Consider the following 24559-nt stretch of genomic DNA (forward strand, 5'->3'; position numbering starts at 1 on the left):
AATTGTGACTAATTATCATCTCTATGTTCACAGTGAGAGTCGGAGGAGATAAAGGATGGCCAGTCCACAAAAAGAGAGGAGAGTGTGTGATCAGAGACTTTTTATTATTATATACTGAAAAGCTGGATGTGGTTTCAATTTATGCTGAAAAGCAGTCTTCTGTGTGATATACACTGGAAAATGATTTCTGTTTTATTTTAATAAAATCTGACTCCCTTGGATCGTGGAAACCGGCTCCTGCTTCCTCCTTTATCTGCCCGACAATGAACCTTTGTTTCAGACTCAATTTCAAACAAGTATTGAGTACACTGAATTGTGTATTGAGTAGACTGAATCAACAACTGAAATGTGTCATTCAAATCTGTAATCCATAAATTCTTCAGTTTCACAAACATTTGTTATAATGCACAGTTAGAGAAATTAATTTTGAACTAAATGAATTATAAAATATTTCAGTTCCTTAATATCACCATAAAGGGGAAATACCTATATTAGTATTTCTTTTTTAAAAATATAAACAATTCATACATATAACATTCCAAGACAATTGTTATTACATTTTCATCAGTTCTGATGCAACTGCATCCAACAAATGGCTTATGAAAACCAACAGCACCATCTACTGAACTGTAAATTATACTCCAATTCTCACTGAAGCTATAAAGACATAAAATTAATCTAAATATGAATGCACAATAATGTTCAAATATGATGAGACAGAATCCAATAAAAGCCCATGTCATTCATTTATTTATTCATAAGGAATGTGCTTAATGTGTGGTTGGCAATTCTCAAAAAAGTGAGTGCTGACTTGAACTCACTGTTTCCCAGTTTCTGGTTTCGGTTTTCTTTTCCCGTAACTCTCTTCTGCTCACTCTGTTATGCTGCATTTTAGTAATTTAGTAATTTACATTTTCATTTATGTCATCAGACAAGAGGATGAACTAATGGACATTTTTATGCCATTCCAAATTGTGATAATGTTGCAGTGATTTTGCCTGTCTATATATTGATTTATATTAATTTCTTTAAAGGGTTGTAAACGATTCTCTCTCCTCACTCCAAAAATGTGTGCTATACATGAGGAAGAGGTGGTAAGATGAGCTGATTTTTACATATGTTGTCCCCTATACAAGGACAAATTATACAGAGTATCAGTGTATCTGCTATCACTTAATATTATAAAAATGAGTCTGTGACAGAAAGCCACAATCAACTGATCTTTAAAAAAAATTATTTAGGTCAGCTTGCCCCAGGTTAAGGGTAAGTTGCTTCTGGTCAGTGGGTAAGCCATCCGAGGGTAAGTTGTCCAATTGAATTTTTTCCAATGATACACTGAATACAATTCCACAATTATTTTATATCTATAATTTCTAATCTATTATCTATTTATTTGTTAATTATAATATCCTACTTTACTCTTGTTTCCTTTAACACTGAGGATTGTTATTGCATGTAAAGGATGGAAAAATTCAGATCAAACACTTAGCATAGCCTACAGTAAATACCTAAAGAAAAATAAAAACTCCCTTCTGTAAGTCTTCTTTTAACTTCAAACAGAACAGTTACTGGAACAAATTTGTTCTCTATCTGTCACTCACTTGATATTGTGTCGATGTAGGGGTCGCACTTGGGAGCCCCAAACACCTCTGATATTTGAGAAAGGCCAATGGGAATTGGTGAGTGGAATTTGCATGCCACTCCCCTGGACATACGGGTATAAAAGGAGCTGGCTCGCAAACACTCATTCAGATTTTATCTTTGGTTGTATTCAGTGAGCTGAATTACTCTGCCGATCCATTCACCTCGAAAGCTGTTGGATTTATGGCGCATTATGGCGGTTTCTTCCCCTCGTGCACTGGTCGAGTGCAGAGAACACCCCTGGGTGCTTCAGCAGCTAAAAGAGTATATTCTTCTACTGAAAGAGTATATTTTCCCTTCTAAAAGAGTGGCACTCACGGAGAGCATCTTTTTAAAGATGACTATCTGTTTGTGTTTAATTCCTGGTTGTGGTCGTTACCTCTCCGCTTCTGACAGCCACGATTGCAGTCTTACGTGCTTGGGTGCTGCCCACGCGGAGACAGCGTTCGTGGACGGGTCATGTCCTCACTTCAAGAACATGACCATGGCAATGTTGCAGTCGCGGCTTTCTTTCGTCAGAGGGAAAGCCACCCCATCAGCTCCCCGCCTCGGTCCTTCTACCTACGGGTATGAGGTTGTGTCGTTTAGCACTGGGGGCGATTTGGAGATCCCAATGGGAGCCGCTCCGCTGGGTAACCCCCCACAGACCTCCCATTCCCTAGCACGCTCGTTCACCCCGGGCGAGTTCTGGGATGGGACCGCCGGCTCATCTCAGGGTGAGTTCGCGGTCTCATTTGGGGCTCGCGGAGAGGATGAGCTGTCGATCGCGACTGGGCGACCTCACCTGAAGGTGGGAGCCCAGCTGAGTCCTCAGCGTCAGACTGGACGAGCCCGCTCTCCAATGCTGCGATCGACAGCTCATCCTCTTCGCGAGCCCCAAATGAGACCGCGAACTGGCTTCAGACTCGAGTCCCGAGATGGGCATGGTGCCACAGGGCACATCACGTGGTCATCACGCCGATCTGTCACTGCTTGTTCAGCCCTTGGACGGATCTGGCATTTCTATGGGCAGGGGTTCCCCTAGAGCAGGTCTCCAGGTGAGTCGTCGTCGTCACAACAGACGCCTCCAAGTCGGGCTGGGGCACACAGCTGCCGGCTCCTGGACGGGGCCGCGACTGCGTTGGCACATCAATTGTCTCAAGTTGCTGGCAGTGTGCTCGCTCTGCGGAGGCTTCGGCCTTTGATCCAAGGCAACGACTCAAGTCGTTGCGAGCCACTCACATCCTGGGTGCTGCGGACAAACTGTCACGGCAGGTCATGCTCAGGGGAGAGTAGAGACTCCACCCCCAGGTAGTCCATCTGGTTTGGAGTCAATTCGATCAAGTACAGGTAGACCTGTTCGCTTCCCGGGAATCCTCACACTGCCCACTCTGGTATGCCCTGACCGAGGCCCCCCTCGGCACAGACGCACTGGCACACAGCTGTCCCCGGGGGCTACGCAAGTATGCATTCCCCTCAGTGAGCCTACTTGCACAGACCCTGTGCAAGGTCAGGGAGGACGAGGAGCAGGTCATCCTAGTAGCACCCTACTGGCCCACCCAGACTTGGTTCTTGGACCTCACACTCCTCGTGACAGCCCGCCCCCAGCAAATTCCCCTGAGGAAGGACCTTCTTTCTCAGGGACGGGGCACCATCTGGCACCCGTGACCAGACCTCTGGAATCTCCACGTCTGGCCCTTGGATGGGACGCGGAAGACCTAAATGGCCTACCACCCACGGTGGTAGACATGATCACTCAGGCTAGGGCTCCCTCTACGAGGCGCCTGTATGCCTTAAAGTGGCGCCTGTTCGCTAAGTGGTGTTCTTCCTGGCGTGAAGACCCCCAGAGATGCGCAGTCGGGTCAGTGCTTTCCTTCCTGCAGGAGAGGCTGGAGGGGCGGCTGTCCCTCTCCACCTTGAAGGTGTACGTGAATGCTATAGCGGCACACCATGACGCAGTTGATGGTAAGTCTCTCGGGAAGCACGACCTGATCATCAGGTTCCTTAGAGGTGCAAGAAGGCTGAACCCTCCCAGACCACGCCTCATTCCCTAATGGGATCTCTCCGTGGTCCTACGGGGCCTGCGGAGAGCCCCGTTTGAGCCCCTGGAGACAGTTGAGCTAAAGGCACTCTTTATGAAGACTGTCCTCACGTCCATCAAGAGGGTAGGGGACCTGCAGGTGTTCTCTGTCAGCGACACGTGCCTGGAGTTCGGTCCGGAATACTCTCACGTGGTCCTGAGACCCTGACCGGGCTATGTGCCCAAGGTTCCCACGACCCCATTTCGGGATCAGGTGGTGAACCTACAAGCGCTGCCCCAGGAGGAGGCAGACCCAGCCTTGTTGTTGCTGTGTCCGGTGCGCACTTTGCACATCTATTTGGATCGCACGCAGAGCTTTAGACGTTCTGAGCAGCTCTTTGTCTGCTTTGGAGGACGGCGTAAAGGGAGCGCTGTCTCCAAACAGAGGATCACCCACTGGGTCATTGACACCATCACCTTGGCATATCACGCCCAGGACATGCCGCCCCCCTTGAGCCTACAAGCACACTCTACCAGGAGTGTGGCGGCCTCCTGGGCCCTGACCAATGGTGCCTCTTTAGCAGACATCTGTAAAGCAGCGGGCTGGGCAACACCCAATACATTTGCGAGATTCTACAATCTCCGGGTTGAGCCGTGTATTGTCAGGTACGAACAGGTAAGTGTGCGGGAAAACTGGCCGGGTGTACCGCTTGCGCATAGCGCCTTTCCCCTCCTGGAGGGGGAGACGTGCGCCTTTACCCCCCAGCCGTGTTCATGAGACCGTGGACCCTGGATGTCCTTCTTCCTTAGTCCTGTGACAGGCGAGTTTGCGGAAAACTCGATGCCGGCCCAGTACGTGTGCTAGTAGGCCCTGTACTGGGGTAGGTGCTCCACATGCGCTGGTTGCCTATCTGTAACCCCATGTGATGTATCTTCCGCGAGATGGTTTCCCCGTTGGTAAACCCGCGTCTTCCTTGGACAGAGTCCCCTCTGCTACCAGTCGCCATGTTTGTAGAGCTCCATCCCCTCTGGGTAGGATCTACCACGGGGACTTCTCCACATGCGACACTTCTGACAAAACTCGGTAAGACCATGTGATGTATTTCCACACATTACCTCCCCTTTGGGCAGGGTGTGGTCTCCGCGGTGTCTTCCCCTTGGGAGTGACACCCCCCTGACGTGGGCACTTATGGCCCCCAGTCGATCAATTTCCACTCTTTTTTGGGGAGAAAAAAGAAGAGAAGAGGCCACGGCTGGGGCAGCCTGTCCCCATTTTTGGGCAATCGACTTGTCCCCGAGGTGCAGGGGACCATAAGACACTCGTAGGAGCGTTGGGGGAGGTTAAGTGATGGCCAGTTGCGCTGGCTACGTGGCAAGCAATGGCTTGCCCATCTCGCACCGCCAGTCCACGTAACACAGTTCAGCTAGTTGTGGCGTTTCATATAGGGACCCTTAGTGTCACTACATCGACACAATGTCGATTGAGTCACAGATAGGGAACGTCCTGGTTACTTTCGCAACCTCCGTTTCCTGATGGAGGGAACGAGACGTTGAGTCCCTCCTGCCACAACACTGAACTACACACTGAAATGACCTTGTCTCAGCTCCTCAGCACAAAACCTGAATGAGTGGTTGCGAGCCAGCTCCTTTTATACCCGTATGTCCGGGGGAGTGGCATACAAATTCCACTCGCAAATTCCCATTGGCCTTTTCTCAAAGATCAGAGGTGTTTGGGGCTCCCAAGGGCGACCCCTATTGTCACTACATCGACAGAATGTCTTGTTCCCTCCATCAGGGAACGGAGGTTACGAAAGTAACCAGGACGTTATGATACAAACTTATAGCTGTACTAAAATCTTTGGCGAAAAATAAAATCACTCCTTTAGGTCCTCGCTTAATTGTAAACATAAACCGAACCGTTAGTTTATTAGAACAAATTTGTTTCATCAAAAACCAGTGGCTCAACTTTCCCGTGACTGTTCGGTTAATTTTGCCACATAGTGACGATTTTGGAAAAAAATCACTAGCTTAGTGCTTCAGGGCTAATATTGTGGCTTGTGCTAATCAAATCTTGGATATTTATACAAGATATACACTGTTATGCATGATGTGTCATTTTGTAGGCCTACCTGAATAAATTTGCTGTGGCACAACAATCAGTAAGCCTCAAATGTAAAAAAAAGTACTTTGGTCAGCAAAAACACTTTTTGTATAAAAAAAAATACTTCCCTCTTTTTCCATGTGCTTCTCCTCTTCACAGCCAGATAGAAATTATGGCAAAAAAAATATTTACTGCTGCCTAAATACATTGGGGGATCAACTTACACACAGGCTCATTTTACCCCAATCTCCCCTACTGTTTATAACAACTCCCTGTTATCTCGTCGTCTAAAAATTATTTTCTAATAGCACACACAGAAACAGCAATACATATTCCGTTACAGCAGACAAAAGGCATTTACATGAGGCAAACATAATCTACTGTAAATATGACACTGATGTTTAAGCACAAAAAAAACAAAACAAAAAAAACCCACGTACGCATGCTGTTCAGTTTGTGTAAAAACATTTTCATGTCAGTTTCTGCCCTATATAAATCCTGATTTGTTCCTCACTTTAAATTTAGGATTACTTAGGAAACTATGTTAACACATTAACTATGACCACATTTTCTATCATGTAGGTCTATGAAAGATAACTTATGGGCGGAGCGACACGTGTAGCGCCACCCCCCGTTCTGCCGGCTGCAGCCTTGACATCAATTTGTAGGCGAAACCAGAAGTCTAATCCCTCGGGATTTTCCTATGGGTTTTTATAATGGGGTTTTTGAACTTGTGTAAAATGTGTAAAATAAGGTCTGTGGTAAACATTACTTGGTCATATGTGGACGTTTTGTTTGACAACATAAATTACACAAAGTCATACATTAAACGTGAAATTTGAAGCTGCCGTGTGCGTTTTTATTTTTATTTTTTAAATATGTAATTCAATACAGCTTAAAAATTCACGTTTGAGGTATGACTGTGTGTGTAATTTATATTATAGAACAAAACATTAATTAATATATATATATACAGGTGCATCTCAATAAATTAGAATGTCATGGAAAAGTTCATTTATTTCAGTAATTCAACTCAAATTGTGAAACTTGTGTATTAAATAAATCCAATGCACACAGATTGAAGTAGTTTAAGTCTTTGGTTCTTTTAATTGTGATGATTTTGGCTCACATTTAACAAAAACCCACCAATTCACTATCTCAAAAAATTAGAATATGGTGACATGCCAATCAGCTAATCAACTCAAAACACCTGCGAAGGTTTCCTGAGCCCTCTAAATGGTCTCTCAGTTTGGTTCACTAGGCTACACAATCATGGGGAAGACTGCTGATCTGACAGTTGTCCAGAAGACAATCATTGACACCCTTCACAAGGAGGGTAAGCCACAAACATTCATTGCCAAAGAAGCTGGCTGTTCACAGAGTGCTGTATCCAAGCATGTAAACAGAAAGTTGAGTGGAAGGAAAAAGTGTGGAAGAAAAAGATGCACAACCAACCAAGAGAACCGCAGCCGTATGAGGATTGTCAAGCAAAATCGATTCAAGAATTTGGGTGAACTTCACAAGGAATGGACTGAGGCTGGGGTCAAGGCATCAAGAGCCACCACACACAGATGTGTCAAGGAATTTGGCTACAGTTGTCGTATTCCTCTTGTTAAGCCACTCCTGAACCACAGACAACGTCAGAGGCGTCTTACCTGGGCTAAGGAGAAGAAGAACTGGAGTGTTGCCCAGTGGTCCAAAGTCCTCTTTTCAGATGAGAGCAAGTTTTGTATTTCATTTGGAAACCAAGGTCCTAGAGTCTGGAGGAAGGGTGGAGAAGCTCATAGCCCAAGTTGCTTGAAGTCCAGGGTTAAGTTTCCACAGTCAGTGATGATTTGGGGTGCAATGTCATCTGCTGGTGTTGGTCCATTGTGTTTTTTGAAAACCAAAGTCACTGCACCTGTTTACCAAGAAATTTTGGAGCACTTCATGCTTCCTTCTGCTGACCAGCTTTTTAAAGATGCTGATTTCATTTTCCAGCAGGATTTGGCACCTGCCCACACTGCCAAAAGCAACAAAAGTTGGTTAAATGACCATGGTGTTGGTGTGCTTGACTGGCCAGCAAACTCACCAGACCTGAACCCCATAGAGAATCTATGGGGTATTGTCAAGAGGAAAATGAGAAACAAGAGACCAAAAAATGCAGATGAGCTGAAGGCCACTGTCAAAGAAACCTGGGCTTCCATACCACCTCAGCAGTGCCACAAACTGATCACCTCCATGCCACGCCAAATTGAGGCAGTAATTAAAGCAAAAGGAGCCCCTACCAAGTATTGAGTACATATACAGTAAATGAACATACTTTCCAGAAGGCCAACAATTCACTAAAAATGTTTTTTTTATTGGTCTTATGATGTATTCTAATTTATTGAGATAGTGAATTGGTGGGTTTTTGTTAAATGTGAGCCAAAATCATCACAATTAAAAGAACCAAAGACTTAAACTACTTCAGTCTGTGTGCATTGAATTTATTTAATACACGAGTTTCACAATTTGAGTTGAATTACTGAAATAAATGAACTTTTCCACGACATTCTAATTTATTGAGATGCACCTGTATATCTTCTGGGTTTTTGGACTAGAACCTGAACAGCTCTATCCACAGTTTTCCTGAGCAACCACTGGGCGGCGCCATGATGATTCTAATCTGTTTTGTATTTCTAATCTTGAGACGCCAAGTAAAAACTGCCAAAACGAGCAATACAGAGGAGAACAACAACCACTGAAGTGTTACTTGGTGTAAAAATGAATTACAGGCTCAACTTGTGCAGTTGTTGGCTCATAACAATAACAATAATTAATGATATCAACATGACTAACCTTGACCAACGATTCATTTCATCTACACACCCAGGTGAGGCACTGTCTATAAAAAAAAAAAAAACAGTCATCTCGACTCTGTGAAGTATCGGCATGTTTTTTTTTTTTTTTGTTTTTTTTTTTTTACAAATGTAATATCTAAAACATTACATTACCCACTAAGAATATGCTGATGCGAGTGAAAACACTGGAGACCGGAGACAGTTGAATCGTGGAACACTTCCACGTTCAGGAAAAAGGTGGATTGACATGTTTCATATGACGTCACTGTATGACTGCGCCACTATGTTTGTAATCAAAATTCCATATACCTTCAATGTGCTACGCTGTGGGATGCGACAAAAGTTGGCAACATTTTTGTTTCCAATTATAAATCTTGAAAAGGTGATAATGCTGTTTCATCACCAGAGCCTAAATGTAATTTTTCTTTCAATATAAAGTTTCTCTTTTAAGTGACACGGCTTCATTTTGCCAAAGACAAGCAGTGATGAAGGGGGAGAGCAGGGATGAAAACACTTGTGGGTCTTTGCTAATTTATTGAGACATGTAAGTTATCTGCACACGTGTCAATTATATTTATACAGTGAAACTGGAAATGCACATAGGATGATGTTATTTATTACACCCAGACTGTATAAAGGTATCTATGCCATGTAACACAATGTAATAAATAAAAAAGCACTATCATGTAAAAATATAGTATATATTTAATGTGTAATTACTGTAATGTTAGTCAATAAACAACACATCATAAGATTATGAAGCACAGACTTTATTCACACCTCCAGACTACAATGTAAAAATATGTGTATTCTTCATGAGTTAAAAGCAGCTCTTATATTCATACAGACAGGATCATCACAGACATTTTGTAATATTTTTACCAAATCAGAACATATAACCACACAAACGTGTAACTTCTGAATGAGAAATTTTTACAGTGATGAACCGATAGACGTGTGCAGGGCCGTAGATAGTGAGGGTGAAAGGTGGCAATGATTCTAGGGGCCCAAAGGTCCAGGGGAGCCCACAACAAATTTGAAACTGTATTATTTTAATAGGTAAGGGGCCCAGAGCAATATATATTCATGGGCCCAGAATTCCTTGCTATGGCCCTGGACGTGTGTCACACATCAGACTCGTTGGTGTACGGAGATGAATCACGGATAAAATATATTGAAATGTCTGCGAAAGTAAAATTTGGCAATATTTGTGCTGACATCAGACCTGTATACAACTTTCCTGGGAATTGGCATGGATCAACAGCACTTTTTGAGATTTTCTTGATATCGTTTTTCATGTGTTTTTCCATTAACTGCCATTGTTTCCTCCCGCTGATGGTCACAAATATGGCGGCTGTGGGGAAAAAGTGACATCACTGAAACAGGTCAATACACTTGGGTCCTTCTCGTACAGTTTGAAAAGGTTTTTAAGCTAATACTTCAGGTTGGCACTAGGGGTCAATAAAGGCCTTTTTAATGGTGGAGCAAATGCTGATTATTCTCATGATATGCTGCACAATAGGGAATAATACACTATTTTGACATTTTAAATATACAATTTTCCAATTACACTATTTTGACTTTATATCATTTCACATTTTAAATATTCAGTTTTCCAATAAATACTATTAATGCAATGTGATTATGCCTTTTTATGAGTGCGAGTCTTGCAATACTATTGAACTGCAGTATAATAGTGATCTATAGTCACTATATGCCTAATATTAAATTATGAATAACCTTCATTGTAATTCAGAGTCTAAAAACAATATAATACAACCTGAAACATTGAGCTGTGAAACTGTGCAAAACATGTTGGCTGACAGTGTCTATCTGACTGGGGAGAGAAAGAGTGCTGCCTAGATGACAAAAGCTATAAAGAACTCTAAGTTCAGAGTAAGTCAATACAAAATTGGAGAACAAACATCATAATGTTGTTTTCATCCCTCTTATGTCCCTTGCTCACTTACTTTGTTACAAGATAAAAAGAACAAGAGTAAATTCTCAGAAGATACAGCCTTTGATTGTTGCAGAGACGAGCATGTGTGTGTGTGTGTGTGTGAGACAGAGAGATTGAGAGAGAGAGAACATTTACTACTGGGTGAGCATGGATGGAGAGCAAGTTGTAGACAAAGGCCATATAGTCTCAACCTGCATCCTCATACACTTTCATTGTGTTCTAACTGCTTAGATTTAGACCTGTGTGACCTGTGCTCTTCCAACCGTACACATCATACGCCAACATACAAATCACAAGTCTCTTGAAAGCAGAAGAATTTTTAGTTCATTTTACTTGCAGTTTATTTAATAGTATCACCAGTGGAAATGGCAGGTTTGTTTTGACAAGTCCAAATGCTAATGTGAAGTAATTTTTATTTTCAACCTTGTTTTGACTGACAAACTAGACATTTCTTTAAAGCAAACTGCTGCTTAAAGCTAGAAACCTCATACACACTATGAACCTGTCATCTGTCACAAAAACAAAAAACTCCTCAATCCAATCCACAATGAATTAAAAGTGTGTTCCATTGCTATTTTGTCTAAAATAAGGTGCTGTCAGTGATTTGTTTCTTGCCAATTATTGAACTTTAAAACAGAAATAAACAGTAATAATAATATAATAATAATAATAATAATAACAACATTTAAAATTATGGTTTATCTCAATAAACTCGCTTTACCTCAATAATCCCCTGTAACTGAACACTTTCACTTGCAAAATACAGGGTGGTAAAAAAAAAAAAAAAAAAAAAAAAAAAAACTGCCAATGAAAACTATGCTAAACGATTTACTTATTCAGAATCAGAATCAGAATGAGCTTAACTGCCAAGTATCCCTTTTCCTCACTCTAGATGTGTACAGTTCTTGGAGGGTGGGAAGGGGAGAACCAATGATCCACTCAGCAGTCCGAACTGTCCTTTGTATTCTTCTGATGTCCGATTTGGTAGCTTAACCAAACCAGACACTTACTGAAGTGCAGAGTACAGACTCAATGTCTACTGAGTAGAACTCGATCAGCAGCGCCTGTAGCAGGTTGAACTTCCTCAACTAGCGAAGGAAGTACAACCTCAGCTGGGCCTTTCTCACAATGGAGTCAATGTGGGTCTCCCACTTCAGGTCCTGTGAGATGGTAGAGCCCAGGAACCTGAATGACTCCACTACTGCCACAGTGTTGTTCAGAATCGTGAGAGTGGGTAATGCTGGGGTGTTTCTCCTGAAGTCCACAATTGTCTCCACTGTTTTGAGTGTGTTCAGCTCCAGGTTGTTTTGGCTGCACCAGATAGCCAGCTGTTCAACCTCCCTTTGGTATGCAGACTCCTCAGCATCTTGGATGAGGCCGATGACAGTAGTGCTGTCTGCAAATTTCAGCAGCTTGACAGATGCTCCTTATTTATTTATTTGTAACAAGTTGTTGCTCACAACGACTCAGTGACGTCAATTTGTTGTTTACAAAAAGTCGTTGAAGTACGGCAAAATTCATGCAAATGCCTTTATGCATTTTTAAGATATGAGCAATCAAACATAGTGGTCCTGTTTTTGTGGGCCACCCTGTATATTAATCATGGCTGACTGCACATGAGTGCATTTCCACAATGACATCGTTAACTGAGAACTTCTTTTTAACCTTGATGCTGCATCTACGCTGCAATATAAACACAATTATTACTGATTGCACCTTTAATTTCTTTGTTTGAGTGGAGCTTGACCTGTGAACCCTGAGAATGCACGTAATATTCCGGAACCTTAAAATTATCCCACTAATAACATTAAATGTGATGACTTGAAATGTACATAAGTTTTTCCTATACATATAATTATTTTTTCTTCTTAATTCCTTATGTTTTGCCATGGACACAAGATGTCTTGCCATAGACACACACTGTATGTGTATGTACAGACACATTGATGACCCCTAAAAAAATACTTTAATGTTATAATTTAAGTCAGTAATTTCAAACAGCTTTGCTTTTGTGATGATACATGGCTCATAATTGAACAAGATTGAAAACTGTGATTAAATTGGCAGGAGTGTTAGATTGATGCTACAGGTATGAGAGAGAGAGAGAGAGAGAGAGAGAGAGAGAGAGAGAGAGAGAGAGAGAGAGAGAGAGAGAGAGAGAGAGAGAGAGAGAGAGAGAGAGAGAGAGAGAGAGAGAGAGAGAGAGAGAGAGAGAGAGAGAGAGAGAGAGAGATATTTAGGTGGTTATGTTAGAAAGACAGCTCCAGAGCTACCTCGCAAAGACAGAGAGATATGGGTAGAGAACCAAATCCATTCCGGCATGTGTCAGGGTTTGAAAACACATCCAGGTTTGGGTTCTGAATCTGATCCGTGGGGATCTGTTCCAGAAGTGTAGCTCTAACTCACTCATTATTGAGCTCCAAACAAAAGTTCTGCAGGGGCTGGGAGAAGTAGTGGGGTAAAAAAAGAAGACTCACTCTACTGGAGCTCTGTCAACACCTCAATAAAAAAAAAAAGCTTCCCCCCGTAGATGTATCCTGCATCTTTAATGGCAGCCATCAATAATTTAGCTTTTTTTTTTTTATTTTATTGTTTTTTTATTTTAGATAGAAGATAGGCAAAGAATATATCATGTTGTGTGTGTGTGTGTGTGTGTGATATATATATATATATATATATATATATATATATATATATGCAAAAGTTTAGGCACTTGTGAATAATGTTGCATAGTGAGGATGTCTTCAAAAATCAAATCAAAATCACTTTTATTGTCACACAACCATATACACAAGTGCAATAGTGGGTGAAAGTCTTGGGTGCAGTTCCGAGCAACATAGCAGTCATGACAATGATGAGACATATACCAATTTACAATAAACATCAGATTTACATAACACAATTTACATATCTAATATACACATAATTACATACAACACAATATACAAATAATAATATACAATGTACAGTATACAATACACACAATATAGAATACACATTATACAATACAAATAGTATATGTAGTATATATAAAATATATAGTAGGTTGTATTTTACTGTATTGACATTCAGGCTGTCGGTTGATAGTCAGTTGCCAGTGTGTTATTAAGAGAGAATATAATTTATGACAGTCCAGTGTGAGATAATAAGATTAATAAAATGCAGTGCTGATGTATATTGATCATGAGAGATCAAGAGTTCAAAGTCTGATTGCTTGGGGGAAGAAGCTGTCATGAAGTCGGCTGGTGCGGGTCCTGATGCTGCGATACCGCCTGCCTGATGGTAGCAGTGAGAGCAGCCCATGGCTCGGGTGGCTGGAGTCGCTGATGATCCTCCGAGCTTTTTTCACACACTGCCTGGTATATACACTATATTGCCAAAAGTATTGGCTCACCCATCCAAATAATTGAATTCAGGTGTTCCAATCACTTCCATGGCCACAGGTGTATAAAATGAAGCACCTAGGCATGCAGACTGCTTCTACAAACATTTGTGAAAGAATGGGCCTCTCTCAGGAGCTCAGTGAATTCCAGCGTGGTACTGTGATAGGATGCCACCTGTGCAACAAGTCCAGTCGTGAAATTTCCTCGCTACTAAATATTCCACAGTCAACTGTCAGTGGTATTATAACAAAGTGGAAGCAATTGGGAATGACAGCAACTCAGCCACGAAGTGGTAGGCAATGTAAAATGACAGAGCGGGGTCAGCGGATGCTGAGGAGCATAGTGCGCAGAGGTCGCCAACTTTCTGCAGAGTCAATCGCTACAGACCTCCAAAGTTCATGTGGCCTTCAGATTAGCTCAAGAACAGTGCGTAGAGAGCTTCATGGATTGGGTTTCCATGGCCGAGCAGCTGCATCCAAGTCATACATCACCAGGTGCAATGCAAAGCGTCAGATGCAGTGGTGTAAAGCACGCCGCCACTGGACTCTAGAGCAGTGGAGACGCGTTCTCTGGAGTGACGAATCACGCTTCTCCATCTGGCAATCTGATGGATGATTCTGGGTTTGGCGGTTGCCAGGAGAATGGTACTTGTCTGACTGCATTGTGCCAACTGTGAAGTTTGGTGGAGGGGGGATTATGGTGTGGGGTTGTTTTTCAGGAGCTGGGCTTGGCCCCTTAGTTCCAGTGAAAGGAACTCTGAATGCTTCAGCATACCAAGAGATTTTGGACAATTGCATGCTCCCAACTTTGTGGGAACAGTTTGGGGATGGCCCCTTCCTGTTCCAACATGACTGCGCACCAGTGCACAAAGCAAGGTCCATAAAGACATGGATGAGCGAGTTTGGTGTGGAAGAACTTGACTGGCCTGCACAGAGTCCTGACCTCAACCCGATAAAGCACCTTTGGGATGAATTAGAGTGAAGACTGTGAGCCAGGCCTTCTCGTCCAACATCAGTGTCTGACCTCACAAATGCGCTTCTGGAAGAATGGTCAAAAATTCCCATAAACACACTCCTAAACCTTGTGGAAAGCCTTCCCAGAAGAGTTGAAGCTGTTATAGCTGCAAAGGGTGGGCCGACGTCATATTAAACCCTATGGATTAAGAATGGGATGTCACTTAAGTTCATATGCGTCTAAAGGCAGATGAGCGAATACTTTTGTCAATATAGTGTATGTCCTGGAGGGAGGGAAGCTCACCTCCGATGATGTGTCTGGCAGTTCGCACCACCCTTTGCAGGGCTTTGCGGTTGTGCTTTGCTGTACCAGGCAGGGATGCAGCCAGTAAGGATGCTCTCTTCAGTACTGGTGGAGAACCTTGTGAGGATGTGGTGGTTCATTCCAAACTTCCTCAGCCATCTCAGGAAGAAGAGGCACTGATAAGCCTTCTTCACAACGGCCTCAGTGTGGACGGACCATGTGAGTTCCTCAGTGATGTGGACACCGAGTAACTTGAAGCTGCTGACTCTCTCCACCGGTGCTCCATTGATGGTGATGGGGCTGTGTTCTCTGTCTTTTCTCCTGAAGTCCACCACAAGCTCCTTTGTCTTGTTGAAGTTGAGGGAGAGGTTGTGCTCCTGACACTAGTGTGTCAGCATGTGCACCTCCTCTCTGTAGGATGTTTCATCATTGTCAGTGATCAGACCTACCACTGCCGTATCATCAGCAAACTTAATGATGGCATTGGAGCTATGTGTTTCCACACAGTCATGTGTGAACAGGGAATACAGGAGTGGGCTGAGAACACAGCCCTGTGGGGCTCCAGTGTTGAGGGTCAGTGATGAGGAGATGTTGCTGCCCATTCTAACCACCTGGCAACTGCTTGACAGGAAGTCCAGGTTCCAGCTGCACAGCGAGCTGTTTAAGCCCAGAGCCCGGAGTTTCACATAAAGCTTGGAGGGCACTGTGGTGTTGAATGCTGAGCTGTAGTCTACAAATAGCATTCTCACATAAGTGTTCCTTTTTTCCAGGTGGGAGAGAGCAGTGTGTAGTGTAGATGCAATGGTATCATCAGTGGAGCGGTTGTTGTGGTAAGAAAACTGCAATGGGTCCAGTGAGGGAGGCAGCACAGAGCAGATGTAATCTCTGATTAGTCTCTCAAAGCATTTGCTGATGATGGGGATCAGAGCAACAGGATGCCAGTCTTTTAAGCAAGTGATTTTGGATTGCTTTGGTACAGGCACAATGGTGGACATTTGAAAGCATGTGGGGACCACAGACAAGGAGAGGGAAAGCTTGAAATTGTCAGTAAAAACACCAGCCAGTTGGTTCGCACACACTCTGATGACACGGCCTGGAATGCCGTCTGGACCCACGGCTTTATGGATATTCACCCGTCGGAAGGATCGGGTTACATCCACTACAGAGACGGAGAGTGAACTAACCTCTGTAGCTTCGGCTGCAAGAGCTCTCTCCGCGAGGGCGGTGTTATTTCCCTCGAAACGAGCATAAAAAGTATTTAGCTCATCCGGGAGAGAGGCAGCTGTGTTCACAGCAGAGTTTTTATTCCCTTTGTAGTCCGTGATGATATTAATTCCTTGCCACATGCTTCTAGAGTTGGTGGTGTTAAACTGTCCTTCAATCTTGTCCCTGTACTGGCGTTTGACTGCTCTGATAGTTTTGCGGAGTGCATAACTGGCTTGTTTATGCTCCTCCACATTCCCGGAATTAAAAGGGGAGGTCCATGCATCAAGTGCCACGCGAACGTCGCTATTTATCCATGGCTTCTAGTTGGGGTAGATCCGTATTATTTTGGTCGGAACAACATCCTCTACGCACTTTCTGATGAAACACTTTACGCTATCAGCATAAACCTCGATGTCGTCATCAGAGGCTGGCCGGAACATCTCCCAGTCCGTGTGATCAAAACAGTCTTGTAGCTTAGAATCTGATTGGTCCAACCAGGACTGGTTCGTTCTGAGGGTGGGTGCTTCCTGTTTCAGTTTCTGCCTGTAAACGGGCAGAAGCAGAATGGAAGAGTGGTCCGATTTGCCAAATGATGGGCAGGGGAGGGATTTGTAGCCATCCCGGAAGGGAGAGTAGCAATGGTCCAAAACCTGGTCCCCTCGTGTGTTGAAACTGATGTGTTGGTGGTATTTTGGTGCAATTGATTTGAAATTGGCTTTGTTAAAGTCCCCGGTCACAATGAACACGGCCACAGGGTGTGCAGTTTCCTGCTTGCTTATACTCCCATATAGTTCCTTGAGTGCCCGGTCTGTGTCGGCTTGTGGGGGGATGTACACAGCAGTCATAATGACCGCTGTGAATTCCCTCAGTAGCCAGAATGGTCGCCACAGAAGCATGAGAAATTCCAGATCAGGAGAGCAGAAAGACTTCACCGCTTCATAGAATGTACGTTCCTCTGATCACACCAGGATTTGTTGATCATAAAACATACACCACCACCTCTGCTTTTACCTGAGATGTTTTTCGCTCTGTCCGCTCGGTGCATGGAGAACCCCGCGGGTTTGATGGCTGAATCTGGAATCTCAGCAGACATCCAAGTTTCCGTAAGGGAGATAATGCAGCAGTTCCTCGTCTCTCGTTGGGAAGAGATCTACGCTCTCAGCTCGCAGAGTTTGTTGTCCAGAGACTGAGCATTTTCCAGTAGAATATTGGGTAGCGGGGGTCGATTTGCGCGACGTCTTACTCTGATGAGTACACCGGCTCTCCTTCCCCTTTTCCTTCTGTGTTTCTGCAGCCGGGCTGTCCAGACAAAGGGCTCCGCTGTCGTGTTTGTAAACAGTGGGACGGCATTGAGGAATTTAAAGTCCGGTTTACGGTGTACAATTGCAGAACCAATTTTATCTGGAGCAGATGGGTCACAAAGAGCCAGGTAAGTACTTCGATGTCCCTGAACAGCGCCATGACATAGTGTGGCACCTCAGGCTCCGCCCCGCCATGAGACCCCACCCGATTGTCCCCTTGGTCCCCATCTCCTGGAACTTGGACGCGTGGCTTGCGCTTTCCAACCCGTCGCGACGGTTGGTCCGGACCGTCTGACTCAGCTACGCAATTCACTTCACCAGGCGTCCGCCCAGGTTCAGCGGCATCCACTTCACCTTGGTGAAGGGCGAGAACACTGCTACCTTGTGCACGGAGATTGCTACCCTACTACGGAAGGATGCGATAGAGCCTGTCCCTCCGGCCGAGATGAAGAAGGGGTTTTACAGCCCCTACTTCATTGTACCGAAAAAAGGCGGTGGGTTGTGGCCAATCTTGGACCTGCGAGTACTGAACCGGGCTTTACACAGACTCCCGTTCAAGATGCTGACGCAAAGACGCATTCTAGCGAGCGTCCGGCATCAAGATTGGTTCGCGGCGGTAGACCTGAAGGACGCATACTTCCATGCCTTGATTCTACCTCGACACAGACCCTTCCTGCGGTTTGCATTTGAGGGTCAGGCGTATCAGTACAATGTCCTCCCTTTCGGCCTGTCCTTGTCCCCTCGCATCTTCACGAAGGTCGCAGAGGCAGCCCTTGCCCTGCTAAGGGAAGTGGGCATTCACATCCTCAACTATCTCGACGATTGGCTAATCCTAGCTCACTCCCGGGATGTGTTGTGTGCACACAGGGACCTGGTGCTCTTGCACCTCAGCCGACTAGGGCTTCGGGTCAACTGGGCATCTCTTTTCTCGGCTTGGAGTTGGACTCAGTCTTGTTAACAGCGTGTCTCACGAGCGAGCGCGCACAGTCGGTGCTGACCTGTTTGAAGGCGTTCAGACAGAAGACAGCGGTTCCACTGAAACTGCTTCAGAGGCTCCTGGGGCATATGGCATCCTCAGTGGTGGCCACCCACTTGGGTTGATGCATATGAGACCGCTTCAGCATCGCGTGGCTATCACGCCGATCTGTCACCGCCTCTTCAGCCCTTGGACCGACCTCACATTTCTACGGGTAGGCGTTCCCCTAGAGCAGGTCTCCAGGCACGTCGTGGTTACGACAGATGCCTCCAAAATGGGCTGGGGCGCTGTATGCAACGGCCACGCAGCTGCTGGCTCATGGACGGGCCCGCGGCTGCGTTGGCCCATCAACTGCCTTGAGTTGCTGGCAATTCTGCTCGTTCTGCGGAGGTTTTCAGCCATTGATCCAAGCATGTGTTAGTTCAGACAGACAACACGGCAACGGTAGCATATGTCAACCGTCAAGGCTGTCTGCGCTCCCGTTGTATGTCACAACTCGCCTGCCATCTCCTCCTCTGGAGTCAGCAGCACCTCAAGTCGCTGCGAGCCACTCACATCCCGGGTGACCTCAACACTGCAGTGGACAAGCTATCACAGCAGGTTACCCTCAGGGGAGAGTGGAGACTCCACCCTCAGGTGGTCCAGCTAATTTGGAGTCGATTCGGGCAGGCACAGGTAGACCTGTTCGCCTCCCAAGAATCGCCCCACTGCCCGCTCTGGTATGCCCTGACCGAGGCACCTCTCGGTATAGACGCGCTGGCACACAGCTGGCCCCCTGGACTTCAAATATGCATTTCTCCCAGTGAGCCTACTTGCACAGACCCTGTGCAAGGTCAGTGAGGACGAGGAGCAGGTCATCCTGGTAGCACCCTACTGGCTCACCCAGACGTGGTTCTCGGACCTCACGCTCCTTGCAACAGCCCCCCCCTGGCGAATTCCCCTGAGGAAGGACCTTCTTTCTCAGGGATGGGGCACCATCTGGCACCCGCGACCAGACCTCTGAAATCTCCATGTCTGGCCCCTGGACGGGACGTGGAAGACTTAAGCGGCCTACCACCCGCGGTGGTAGACACGATCACTCAGGCTAGGGCCCCCTCTACGAGGCGACTGTATGCCTTTAAGTGGTGTCTGTTCGCTAAGAATGACTCTAATAAATCAGAACATGTAACATAACTGTATATAGGAATTAGTATCTCCTTGTTTTTATTTGATTATTTATTGTATTAGAGCAGCAAATGCATTGTGCTGTTAATGAAGTAGGAATGTAATGAGCAATACCAACCACTAGGTGTCAGAGCGCACACAGCAATAGATGATACTTCCGCTTTAAGAGGAACAGATTTGTAGACACTGAAGTCAAGAAAACACTCCGTGATTTAACGAGCGATAGGAGCACCAACAGAACGCGAGAAGCATCGTCTTAACAGATGTAATCAGATCCCATACGTTGAAGTACTTATGCATTATGACGTGCATGAACATTGGAGCCTCATTCCCCAATGGGACAACGCTCAGGGCTTGTTTACCTGCGTGATCCAGCTGCCACGCTGGCGGAACGCACGATAACATGATAAGTGAGAACCAATTACATTAGTAAAATTAAATATTGCCACTTGAAAAGCGATTTTGATAAGGGATATGGTGCACAGATATTTTATATTGAATTGAGAGAATTGATAGCAGAAAGTCTAGAACCCCATCATACACCAACTATTTGCATTGACGATTGTTCCGCTAAAGAAAATTAGATGGAGAATTTAGCGTATTTTCCTGATGAAGACCAGCTGCGCTATGGAGCGTGAACATCATGGTGAGTAGACCACGATGTATAATCCAACATGAAGCGACTGGAAATGAGAGGCATTGCGTGTGATGTGAAAACAACGGAAGTATGCCAACATTGAGAGACAGTTGAGAGGTCTTATAAAGTGGAGGCTGTATTGTGATTGGATGGGATCCTTAATAGAATGAATCCCGAGATCTTCCCACTAAAACTATGCCTACACTTGTAGTATGCAAACGTAGAAGGTCATCAAGGTGCATACAGAAATTAGCATACTGATCACAGTATACATAGTAAGGTATTATGCTATTCCAAACATAGTCCTGGGGCCTCATGTAAAACATTGCATACAATGTTGCGTACACCGCTTCTCACGCGCATTATGAAATTTATAAAAAGTAAAGTTGATGTTAAATGTGTGCACCACAACGAAAGTGCTACCCCTTGCGTTTGCACTCTTTTACTGCTGTGTGTGAATTGGTGACTCCAGCTGGAAGTAATGAACTGAACAGACTGATCATAATCTCTGCTTTTCATTTAATAAGCCAAATTTAGTATAAAAAAGTATGTAGTTAAGCACTTGAATCAGAAGTTATCCCATCAGTATTACGCTGTATTAATTTTATGTAACTAATTGAAAAGGCATTAAAATATAACCTGTTAAAAGGAAATATTGGCAATGGATGCACTGCGTTTGGAGGACTTTCCCGTGGCATAATATAGAGGGAACATACTTAAAATGACAGCAAGGATTTCTTGGATTGTGATATTTTTGGTTTGCAGAGGCTGTGCACTCGGAATTATGTTATAATACAGAAATCATGCCCTAAAGTGAAAACAGCATTTGATGCGCACTTGACTCTTACTGACTTGAAATGGTTGGTAAAACAGATGGTATAATGATAGACACTGCCGGACACATTCAGTAGTCGAGCAGACCAATAGAGAGACTGTATTAGGGTGTCCGGATATGTCTCATCAGTAAAAAAGTACTGTAATGCTGCAAACAGTTACAGCAATGCACATAAAAAGCACATAAATTATGTTGCCTGCTCCCTTTCATCCTGATAAAAAACATAATGAAAATAACTTTTGCCATTTAGCTGTTTTTCGAATATAAAACATCCGTTCGAATATAAAACAAAATTTAAGCTTGCACATTTAATTTTTTAAAGTTATTTTAGTAATCTAATAATAACAGACAATTGTTTAACACTGCACAAATCATTTTAACAGTCTTTGTTTTGTTTCCGGTATTAAATATTTAATTTCTCCATAAAAACACCCTTAAAATTATTTAACACATTTTCTGAGAAGCAAAATTGCATAGGTTAGATTTAAGGGATATTCAAGATATATTCTCTGAAAAAGTTAATATCTTATTAAATAATGTTTCTCCAGCATCTAACTTATGGGCACAGTCTGTATTATCTCCAATAATCATAGTTTCTCGTACCCGTTATACGCCATAGTCACTTGTCTGGATGGCGATATGCATATGGTAATTGTATGCAGATGAGGTTATGCATAGTAAAAACAGGCGTTGTACACTCCATATATGGTTATTTTGAGGAGGAGACGGGCGGGTAATAAATCACGTGCATGTAAGCACAATCTTCCGCTAGCTGGGATTTATAAAGGGAACTGTGCGCGGGTTCAGGCATACGTATGGTTTTATAAATCTGTGTGGAGCAGGACGTGGTCGTGTGTCTGTCAGTGGGGAGAGAGAAAGCGGAAAGAGCCATCACCTGGTGATTATTGATACTAAACATCTGTGTCTCATTACAGTGACGGTGGAAACGGGCTTGAAAAAGGCCAGCGGAATGCCAGAAAGGCAGAGAGAGTACGAGCCACACACACACCGTGAAGCTCCACGCTGAAAAGCTGTTATATGGACTGATTTAAGTTTGTAAAGCTGTGTGTGCCAAGTGAAAAACGCTTGCTGGAAAGCAATTTGAGTTAAAATTCTGGAAATAAAATTGAACTTACGTGGACTGCACCGCCGACTCCCGCATCCTCCTTTCCCCCTGATCTTTGACGAACGTTACACTGGTGCAAAAACCTGGAAGTGGGAAGAAGACTGGTCGCCATGGACACCTCACCACTGGGCAAAGTCATCCGTACCCTGGCTAGCATCCAGGAGACTCACCACCAAGCCCTCCTTGCCCAGGAGCGGCATTTCCAGGAACTCCTCCAAGCACAGGTTGAGGATCAGCATGCCTTACGGAGCTTGTCAGCTCCAGGCGGGTCCTCCGCTGCAGCCCCGGAAGCAGCGATGAAGCCACACCTTCTGCTCTCAAAGACGGAGCCCCAGGATGATCCGGAGGCATTTGTGAGTCTGTTTGAGCAGTCGGCCACCTCCTCCGGCTGGCCGCGAACCTAATGGGCCCTCCACCTGCTGCCACTGCTTTCCGGGGAGGCCCAGCTCGCGGCGAAGCAACTACCCACTGAGGACTGCCTGGACTACACAAAACTGAAGACAGCTGTCCTGCAACAGGTTGGCCACACCCCAGAACAACACCACCAGCGGTTCCACTCCCTCACACTGAGCGAAGCCGGCCGCCCATTCGCGTTTGCCCAGCAGCTCCGTGATGCCTGTCGAAAATGGGTGCTAGACGAGGAAGGCCACGGCATGGAGGATGTCATCGAGCTGATGGTGCTGGAGCAGTTGACTGTTTGTCTGCCCCGAAGAACCACAGAATGGGTCCAGTGCCATCGCCCCACGTTGGTGGATGATGCAGTCTAGCTGGCCGAATCCCACATGGCGGCCTACCCGGAAGCTGGTGAGCAGCAATCCAGATCTCTCTCTCTCTCTCTCACACTCTCTCCCTCTTGTTGCTCCTCCCCTTCTTGTCCCTCCTGCTCCTCCCTCTCGCCCTATACCTGCTCCCCGGAAATAGGGAGTGTTCCCAGCCAAACCAGCGCCCCGCTTCCGTGGGCTGCACTATGCGCTGGCCCTCTACCCCTCTCCGTCGCCCTTCCCAGGATGATGTCTCTGCCGCCACGAGTGCAGCCGGGGAGCCTGGGCTGGTCTGTTGTAGTTGCGGGGAGCCAGGACACATCCAAGACAGGTGTCCAGTAATGGAGGTGGGGACGTGGATCCGGGTCCGCGACACGCCACAGACCTCCCCCGATCGAGCTGGGACCGGTAAGAATTAACCCTTTCGCACGTAAATTCTAAATGATTAAACTGATCCCCCCAGCATGAGTTTTTTTTTTCAGCGGTTATTATAAAATGTATAAAATTTTAAACTCCAGTGTGACACATCAAGCTTGACACATGACACTGGGCAGTCACATGACGGTTCACAGCTGACTCGTCTCGCTTGGAGCTGGAGGGTAGAGTGTAGGTAAGTGATGCAAGTCTTGTTTTGCTTTTTTCTTCACTTTAAAACCTTGCTTATTTGTTTAAAACATGTATAAACTATAATAAATGTTTTAACCAATGGCTTATAATGACATTTATTTCTTTTATTTTATCGTGCTTTGAATTTCGCTCCCACGTGCAACTTTTCTGCCAACGCATTACAGGATTGCTACTAGTGAGTACATTTTAAATATTTTTCGATTGAGAAGCTCCCAAAATTGTTTGCAAACACGTATAGACCATGATAAACCCAAGATAAACGCATGAATAATATGTTTATGATCTGTATTTATTGTAGTTTGTTGTAGTTTACGTAATGCTCTTGCTGTTCACTGCTTGTGTAATATTGTGGGCATATTGCACATACGTGATCTAATGTTTTATCGTGTTCACTTTGATCAAATGCTATTGTGTGAGGTATAGCCCAGTGGCGGACTGGCCATTGGGAGAGCCGGGAATTTTCCCGGTGTGCTGGCCGTGAAATGGGGCTGACACGGTGAGTCGGGGATCTCGATTATGAGATTAAACGAACGGATAGAGGCAGAGCATGTCAAATTTACCACCTCAACCTCCTTAAATTATGGAGAGAGGCGGTCCCCGTGTCCATGACAACGGTAGTTCTGGAGAGGGCAGAGCTTGGGCCGGAGGTGAAGTTCAAAGCCGATCCATTCACCCTTGTGGAGACCACCTCTTGCTATCCCAGCTCGCGGAGGTGGCCAAGTTGCAAAAGGAATTTGCGGATGTATTCTTTCCTCTTCCCGGT

The sequence above is a fragment of the Myxocyprinus asiaticus genome, chromosome 35 (assembly GCF_019703515.2).
Source record: "Myxocyprinus asiaticus isolate MX2 ecotype Aquarium Trade chromosome 35, UBuf_Myxa_2, whole genome shotgun sequence".
Taxonomy (NCBI): Eukaryota; Metazoa; Chordata; class Actinopteri; order Cypriniformes; family Catostomidae; genus Myxocyprinus; species Myxocyprinus asiaticus.